General features: G+C 30.6%; 1 long non-coding RNA gene across 1 annotated transcript; it reads left to right on the top strand.

The window, feature by feature from the left end:
* Positions 1–2,481: 2,481 nt before the first annotated feature.
* LOC107449351 (uncharacterized) lies at positions 2,482–8,133 on the top strand. Its single transcript, XR_011636495.1, has 3 exons — positions 2,482–2,626; positions 5,444–5,617; positions 8,002–8,133. It is a non-coding gene; the product is annotated as an uncharacterized lncRNA (long non-coding RNA).
* The last annotated feature ends 571 nt before the right edge of the window (positions 8,134–8,704 follow it).

The raw sequence follows: 8,704 nt of genomic DNA, 5'->3' as shown, positions 1-8,704 counted from the left end.
GGCTCTAAAGTGTTGCAAGTATACTCAAACAGTGAATAAAGTGTTTATTCTCTAAAAAAATGTTTTGTATAAGACAAAGAGTTTTAATTGTTAGAAATATTATCAATTCCGGTCAAACCCCGCTATAGTGAACCTTCAGGGGCCTGAAATTTTGGTTCACTATAACCGGGAGTTCACTATATCCGTTAAGCAGGCAATTTAACCAATGGTTCCCTAACTCCTCCCTTTTATTGCACATTATTCAAATAAATGACTGAAAAATATTATGTAGTAGCAAAAAATTAGTTATTTTTCATTACTCTTCGTCTTGCGAGCAAAAACAAAAGTTAGTAATATTTAGCTGATGAGCAATCCTCAACATCGGATATGGAAATACTTCCTGACTCTCAAATAATTTTTCCTGAATTTATATTATTCCGCTTTTTAAAGCTGTCTAACCAGCCATTCGAGAACATAAAAATAGTTTCATAAAATCGCTTAGCAAATTCATCGACATTTGTCCAGATATTGGAATATTGGCTTCTTCAAATGGTGAACCACTTCAGTAATGCTTCTTTAACATCCTTGTGATCTGCTTTTCTCAACGTTTTTCTGCTATCCAAATTTTGTTCATGGGCAGAAATTATTAATTACCTATTTTTCCATATGTTACAAACTGCAGATTTGGATAGTTTATATTCCCTGCAAATATCAACTTGATTGCATCCATTTTNTTAGTATTCAACTTGAGAAATCTATCTAATGTGCATAATTTGTATCTTTATTTTAGGCAAATTTTCTGAAAATATATATATTAAGTACGGTAGTTACAAAACATTCTGCGATACAGTCAAGAAACTGGCTCTAAAGTGTTGCAAGTATATTCAAACAGTGAATAAAGTGTTTATTCTCTAAAAAACTGTTTTGTATAAGACAAAGAGTTTTAATTGTTAGAAATATTATCAATTCCGAAAGAGTTAAAAATATAGTAGCATTGATGACAACAACAAACTCTCGTCAACTCTTATTCGATGTTAATAAAGTTTTGGTGATATCTAAAGTAGGCCAACGTTGGCTTTTTTGACGTCTCGGACACTTAAAGCTAATTATTTGTAAACATACTAAAGTGTCACTTTAATACTTTGACGCAAATGGGATACCGGAGCCCCTTTCATATTTTTTTCTAACTCTCTAATTACAAGCAAAAATATATTTTGGTATTTTATGATCATAAAAAACAGTTAAATAGTTGCCTAAAAATTCTGTTAGAATATCGAAATTGCATTTGTGCTAAAATATAAAATCTTTTTTTTCCAATGCCCACCTGTGTCAATTCAGGCATTTACAGTGCAGATTTGCTGGCCTTTCTTTCAGGGGCACCATATTAGGTGGGCCAACGTTGCTCCCACAGTAAGGACAGATAGTACAGAGAAGGAAAGAACATCCATGCTTTGCCCGGGATTCGAACCCAAAACCTTTCTGATGCAAGGGCAGTTCCCTAACCCCTACACAGTTCGGTCGGCTATATAAAATCTAAAAAGCGTAGTTTGAAAAAAAAAATTATTTCACATTCGAAAATTTATCAATAGCTGTTTTTGAAGAAAACTGTTACAAACAGTTTATTCAAACTGTTTGTAACTGTTGTTACTGTTTGTAACAATAACTGTTTGTTGAAAGAAATTTCAAAGAGGAATGACTATTTCTCTTAGATCTAAATAACAGCAAATAAGTTCAAATTCGAAAAATGACTGTTTAGAAGTGATCCATGTTTGGAAGATTTTACCTTCAAAGCAGAAATAGACACGGGTGTTTATTGCTATATTTTATAATCATCAATTATTAAAATATTAATACAATATTTTTCACTATTTTGACTTAACTAATTCACGAATCCCTAGCGATGGATACGAATCCGCATCCAGCTTGCACTGACCGCTGTGCTGACGTGAAATATCCTCAGTGGTAGACGGATCATAGGTTAGAGTCCCTTTGCCGTCAGGCTAACCATGAGTGGTTCTCGAAGTCTTCCTCTCCATGCAACGCAAATGCGGGTTAGTTCCTTGAAAATGTCCTCCACGAAGGCAAATTTCAGATAAATATTTGATCCAGGAGTTCCCTTGTCTTCTGGATTGTGTTTAAAATTACGAGGCTACGGAGTTGAACATTAGTAGTCGTAGACTCAAAAACTGGCTCGGCTGTTCAACGACGGTTATAAAATAAAATAAAATAATAAAAGAAGTGTGAAAAGCATGTTTAGTAAAAATTTTGCGTCAAAGGGTTAAAGACGTGTGAAACTACTTTATTTTGAAACTTCCTCAACAAACCAAATTAGGACGTAGTTAGATTATTATGGTTCAAATAAAAAACTCTTTCACATACATTCATAAACTGTATTTATAGACCAGTTATAAAACTGTTCAAATAAATCAAAATCTAAAAGCAATTTTTTTATTAATTTTTCCATTGCCTGGTTTTTGCAAAGATGTGTTTTATCGTTAAGCAGTTTTTTCAGCTATCAATTCCCTTATAAAATATTTTCTTATGAAATCCGACTTCATAAACTCAATAATCAATTTAAGATATAGCCAAGTCACTATCATGAAGTTTCTCTTCTTTCTCTTTTGTGTAATAGGCGCTATAACATGGGGTGAGTAAAGCAAAAAAATTTTAATTATAATTTACACAATCATAATTAATGGATTTAAAAAATTTTTGAAAATTAATCCTAAAAAATTAAATAAATGGAAGTTTTTTTAATATGCTCACTTTCAGAAATATCAAAAATCCTGAAGTATACTCGATAATTTGATTATTTATTGAAATTTGCTGAATTAACGTCATGTAAATTCTTGAAGTATACTAGATATTATAATAATTTATTGAAATTTGCTAAATTCACGTCATGTAAATTCTCAAAGTCTACTAAGATAATTTGATTATTCATTTGTTAATTCAAGGTCGTATAAGCTTTCGCTTTCAATTTTGCGATTGGAAATCAGTGAAAAGTTCTTTAATTCAAAAATTTTGCTGAAATATTTTACTGAGGGTACAATAATGAGCGCATTAAATTTTCGTATATGTATTTTTTAAGTTTTCGAAAAAAATGAAGTCAAAAGAAGTGTTTCCGTTCGAATCGGGTAATAATACACCAAACTAATATACTGCAAAATTCCCAATCCTTGGAAACCACGAATTTGACATCATTAGATACGATTTTCTCAAAATATAAAACACATCTATTTTTATTTTTTCGATCTGGCATGGATTTCTCGAAATGTCTCCATATTAATCAATCTGTACTCCATTTTCATTTGGTGATTATAGTGTTATCTCTGAAACATGAAATAAAAACCCGAAAATCAAATTTCGGAGCTTTCTGGATAATCCAAATCTACAATGGAAATTAATAATTCATTTTTCCAACCTTTTTCAAATTTTTAAGTTGCTCATATTCAAAGGAGCATTCATAAGTTGAATATATTATTATTAAATACATCTGCTGAATAAATTTCCCACGTGTAGTTTTAAGTTTTTGATCCAATACGTAATTTTTAGACATTTAATCGTTTCCATACTTTTTTGACACCCTGCATAAATATTTGAGAGGGATTTTTTGGTGGTATAAAATGAAATATGAATCAAAACGAAATTATTTGAGCACCTTAAAATGATATTTAAATTTATTTCTCAATATTGAAATAGCAAACTGAAAAACAGCATGAACCCTCACATTATTTTTTTAAAAACTATGTCCACACATTCTACCAAAACAGTGACGACTAAAATGAAATCATATTCTGAAGTGATCGTACAATGCTTTCCCTGGATTCATTATCTCACTCGTCCATCCTTAAATATAATGGTCGTTCATTCTTAGTGTTCGTACAATATTTTTTTCTGGATTCATAATCTCATTGTGGACTTTTATCCTAATAAATAGGAAAAACGAAATTGAAAGATACTGAAAAAAGGCAAATAAAAATATTTACAAGCCTTCATTCTAATTAATTATGTTGAAAAAGATTGGCTTGAATTAGGATAAGCACGTGACTTAATACATAATAATACATGATACACGGGTTTAAAAAGGGACCGATTATGACCAAAAGTGAGCATTAGGTCTACCAAATTTTCCGAGGCCCTTCCTAATGTTTTTAAATTGACCTACTAATTGGTACAGTCTTGAAAAAAAATAACTTATAGACCAGCTTGCTTTTTATAGCGTTTTTACTATTAAATTATTTTTAACAAAATTTTTCGAGATTGAAAAGCTCCAAAAATTGTGTGAATGAATATTTTATTTTAAGAAAATACCGAATCGAGGGTTCATACGCACTTTAGAGGGTGAGGTTAAATTTAAACATCAATTATTGAGATAGCTTACTCCAAGGTTAGACAAGAGCCTCTTAGAAGAGAGAAGGCCTCAGCACGGATCAATTTAGTATTCCGATGTAATGACGTAAACTGCGCAGTGGAGGTTTAATGACCTAAGTGGAAGATGTCACTACGCGCAGATCACCGCGCAGCTTAGAAGCTGCGCCGTGATCTGCCTCGTAGTGACTAAGTAGTAAGGATCTATAACGACTAAGTAGTGCTGATCTGCTCGTAGTAGTGATCTGCAAGATGTCTTCACCTTTGGACTATTAAAGGATCAAATTTCTTATTTATGGTAACCTGTGCTGAGACCTTCTCTTTTCTAGGAGGTATAGGGTCTGGTGTATTTATTCCCATCATGAATTATTTTTGCTAACTTTGGCATGCGTTTGGAAATCGTCAGAAAATAACCTTAAAATTTGTTTTTGAAAGTTTGTTGTAAAGTTGAAAATTTGTTTAAGCCTCACATTCCTCAGAATTAGAAGTAAACTATTATAAAAGGAAGATGTGTTTTTCATAGCAAATATGATTATGTTCACATAAGAAGATTTACATAAATCTGTCACTAGTATTAAATAATTTTATAACATTTTATTTCTATTCACTTCTGTTTTTTTCAACACAGTAAATTCATCATACTGTCTCTGTACTGTGTGTATGTTTGATTAACAAACTAATTTCATTTTAAGAATTAGTATGTAGGTATGCTTCTTAAAGTAATGATTCTTACTTTATATTGTATTGTAAATCTACCTTATGCGTATCATAAGCTTATGTGTATCATAATTATAGATTTTACTGTAATTATAAATTTTATTGTTACTGTATAACGAACATGGTGGCAACTACTTAACATCAAATAATGTAAAAGAACATTATTGGTGTTTTACTGCACTAAGAACCAAGAATTATGTACGGTGCTTCTTGTGTGTAATTGTGTACGGTGTACGATGTTTCACTGCGCCATTATGTAAAAGTAATTGCCATCATTTTTGATGTTGAGATGCACTGAAACTTTTTACAGAGTAGAATATTTATTTCATTTTATCGGACATTTACAAAGTTATATTTTATGTGGTGATGTTCATAGTAAGAGGAGATGATGATGTCTGTAATTTGCCAATCAAGATAAGTCAATGCAAGAATCCACCACCAAGTTTTGCATATGATAAAAGTCAAAATCTATGCCGTCGATTCATATTGAATGGTTGCAGTGGCAATGAAAACAGCTTCAAGTCGATGAAGGAGTGCAAAGAAAAGTGTGGTAAGATTTTAGATCAATTTTAATGCAAATCCCATCTTGTTGGTTATACAATAAATCATACAAGTTGCCCCTAGAACATTTTATATTTTACTTTAATCTGCTATCTTTCACTATTTTATTTACTTTAAAAGTAAAAGTAAATATTGAATAGATAAAAAATATGTAAATAAAGAAAAACGAAGGAAAAGAAAATAGAACTGTCGATATATAAAACAAAAAAGGTTTTGTCACATAGATTTTTATTGAGTATGACATTATTATATTATTTAATGACTTTGATTCGTGGCTAGAATTACCGTTGTAAAGTAAAATAAAATAAAAAACTAAAATAGATTACATAGTACCATTTACGTTTAAAATATTTTAGCTTTTGAGCTGTTCAACTTTACATTCAACCTAACACTTTTGATTTTCCAGCATAGGTCTCAAAGTATCATAGATCATCTTTTAATATTTTAATTGAATGTTATACTGGTCATGCTGTAACTTTTCCTAAAATTCGATTGTTTAATCACATTTCCAGTAAGCCACAGATTTCACACATTTTAATGAAAATCGATGAACACTGTTGAATTATCTTGCATGTTTTATAAATTTTGAATGTTTATCGGATTGCCAAAAAATATGACTTCGCTGATTCCCTGTCTACTGGGATACTTGAGTTTTAAAATGCAACAAAGATGAATAGAAAAATCCACAAATGCTCTGCATGAAATAGATATTCATCAACTTTGATAAAGAAGAAAAACATAACATTATTTGAGTGCGTTAATTAATTTAAAGAAAGAAAAAACCCACTCTGCAAGAATTTTAGAGGTGGCACCAATCTACTGGGTTGTTTCAATTCACCAGATGCCGTGTAACTGAAATTTTATTTTTGAGCTTCACTATTCTTTTTTCTAATACCTATTCTGATTTCCAAATTATTTTTTTCAAAAGAAAAATACTGATTATCAAAATTTGTTTCCGAAAATTAAATTTTTGTTTCAAGTTTATCTACATGTAATAAGCGAGACAACAGCCTCTATGTTATCCCGCCAGATGTCGCTCGCCGGAACAAGAATGTATTGGAACTTTCTCGATGTAAAGGAAGAGTTAGTCAGTTGATATTGTTTCTAAGTGAAACTGGTAACCTTAGTGGTTAAGACTCTAAGTGACTATGATATTAGTTAATTGATATATGTTTCTATGTGAAACTGAGAACCTGTGTGGTTCGATCTTAATTGTTTAAGAGTCTGTGTGACTCATGTTATTATTAAAGAATGAGCATAATCATTAATTGTGTTGCTGGACTTTATTAATGGTAACCAAGGCATTTACATACATATATGTATGACTCTCTAATGTGACACCATAAACTCGGATATAATTTATTCGCAACACAATAATTATTGATCATCTTGTTAGGTTGTCTTAAATAATAATTTAAGTAGAGTTAAAAAATTAATTATGCGTTACTATTTATTTAGATTCATTTAGCTAGGTTGTCTAAAGTAATATTTTAAGTAGTGTTAAATAGTTAGTTATCCGTTAAGCATTTATTTAAAATAATTGTGTACTTCTATAGAAATAAAAACTTAGTTAACAAACAATTATTTAAATTTATTTTTGATCCTCTCTAAAATGACTGTAAAAATTCGAAACATAAACATTGCGATGGTGTCATACCAATCATTAGTGACAAAGATAGCTTTTTTTAATCATATATATATATTATACAATGCTCATTGTTATGAATAGAGAAGTGGATGAGAAAGGAGTACAGTATGTAATGAAACATTGGGATGATTTTTCTATATAAAATGTCTTTTCTATCTTCAGCCTAAAATACTAAAATGTCACGAACTCATACCTACGGTTGTTCGAGAGATTTAATGGCTGCCGGACAAATTTTGATATTACTAAAATTCAGTGTATAAAGAGCTTTGATAATATCGCAGACATCTAATCGAAATAGTTAAAATCAAAATAGTTTCGTTCGGACAAAGCCACAGACAACTGGTAGACGGTGAAGAAATTTGCTTAATATAATGTTTAAAACTAATTGAAATGATTGATTGAAAGAAGGATTGGAGGACACTAATGATTGGAATAATTAAATGAAAGATTAGAGGAGGGGTTGAAAAGCTAGAATATTCAAATACAGTTGTGCTGTGCTTTTGGCTGGGTTACGATTAAAACTTATGTGTTGAGCAATATAATTTTAAAAGGTGACCAAGCTGGTCACCAAAGACAGGGCTAGTAATTAGTTAGCATTGAATGCATTGATTAACATGTAAATTAATTCATTTATCACCTTAAAAGTTCTGAGGATTTTGACCTTTTTTAAATAAATTTTCTGTACTCTTTTAACACTGCTTTATAATTTTATTCTTTGTTTTCAGAAAAATAATAGCTTTGATGACAATCAATGAGCCATCAAAAGATATATTCACGTTGATAAATACAGACAACAGCTGTTCAACAATTATGTAAATTTTTTCATCAAATTGAAAATAAAGCAAGTTGGTTTCAAAGTTTTGCATTAAAGCTCTTGTATAATTTTAATAANCGTATCATAATCTTATGTGTATCATAATTATAGATTTTACTGTAATTATAAATTTTATTGTTACTGTATAACGAACATGGTGGCAACTACTTAACATCAAATAATGTAAAAGAACATTATTGGTGTTTTACTGCACTAAGAACCAAGAATTATGTACGGTGCTTCTTGTGTGTAATTGTGTACGGTGTACGATGTTTCACTGCGCCATTATGTAAAAGTAATTGCCATCATTTTTGATGTTGAGATGCACTGAAACTTTTTACAGAGTAGAATATTTATTTCATTTTATCGGACATTTACAAAGTTATATTTTATGTGGTGATGTTCATAGTAAGAGGAGATGATGATGTCTGTAATTTGCCAATCAAGATAAGTCAATGCAAGAATCCACCACCAAGTTTTGCATACGATAAAAGTCAAAATCTATGCCGTCGATTCATATTGAATGGTTGCAGTGGCAATGAAAACAGCTTCAAGTCGATGAAGGAGTGCAAAGAAAAGTGTGGTAAGATTTTAGATCAATTTTAATGCAAATC

This window comes from Parasteatoda tepidariorum, chromosome 3 (assembly GCF_043381705.1).
Source record: "Parasteatoda tepidariorum isolate YZ-2023 chromosome 3, CAS_Ptep_4.0, whole genome shotgun sequence".
NCBI lineage: Eukaryota > Metazoa > Arthropoda > Arachnida > Araneae > Theridiidae > Parasteatoda > Parasteatoda tepidariorum.
Note: the sequence above shows the minus strand (reverse complement) of the source record. Positions and strands in the feature narration are given on the sequence as shown.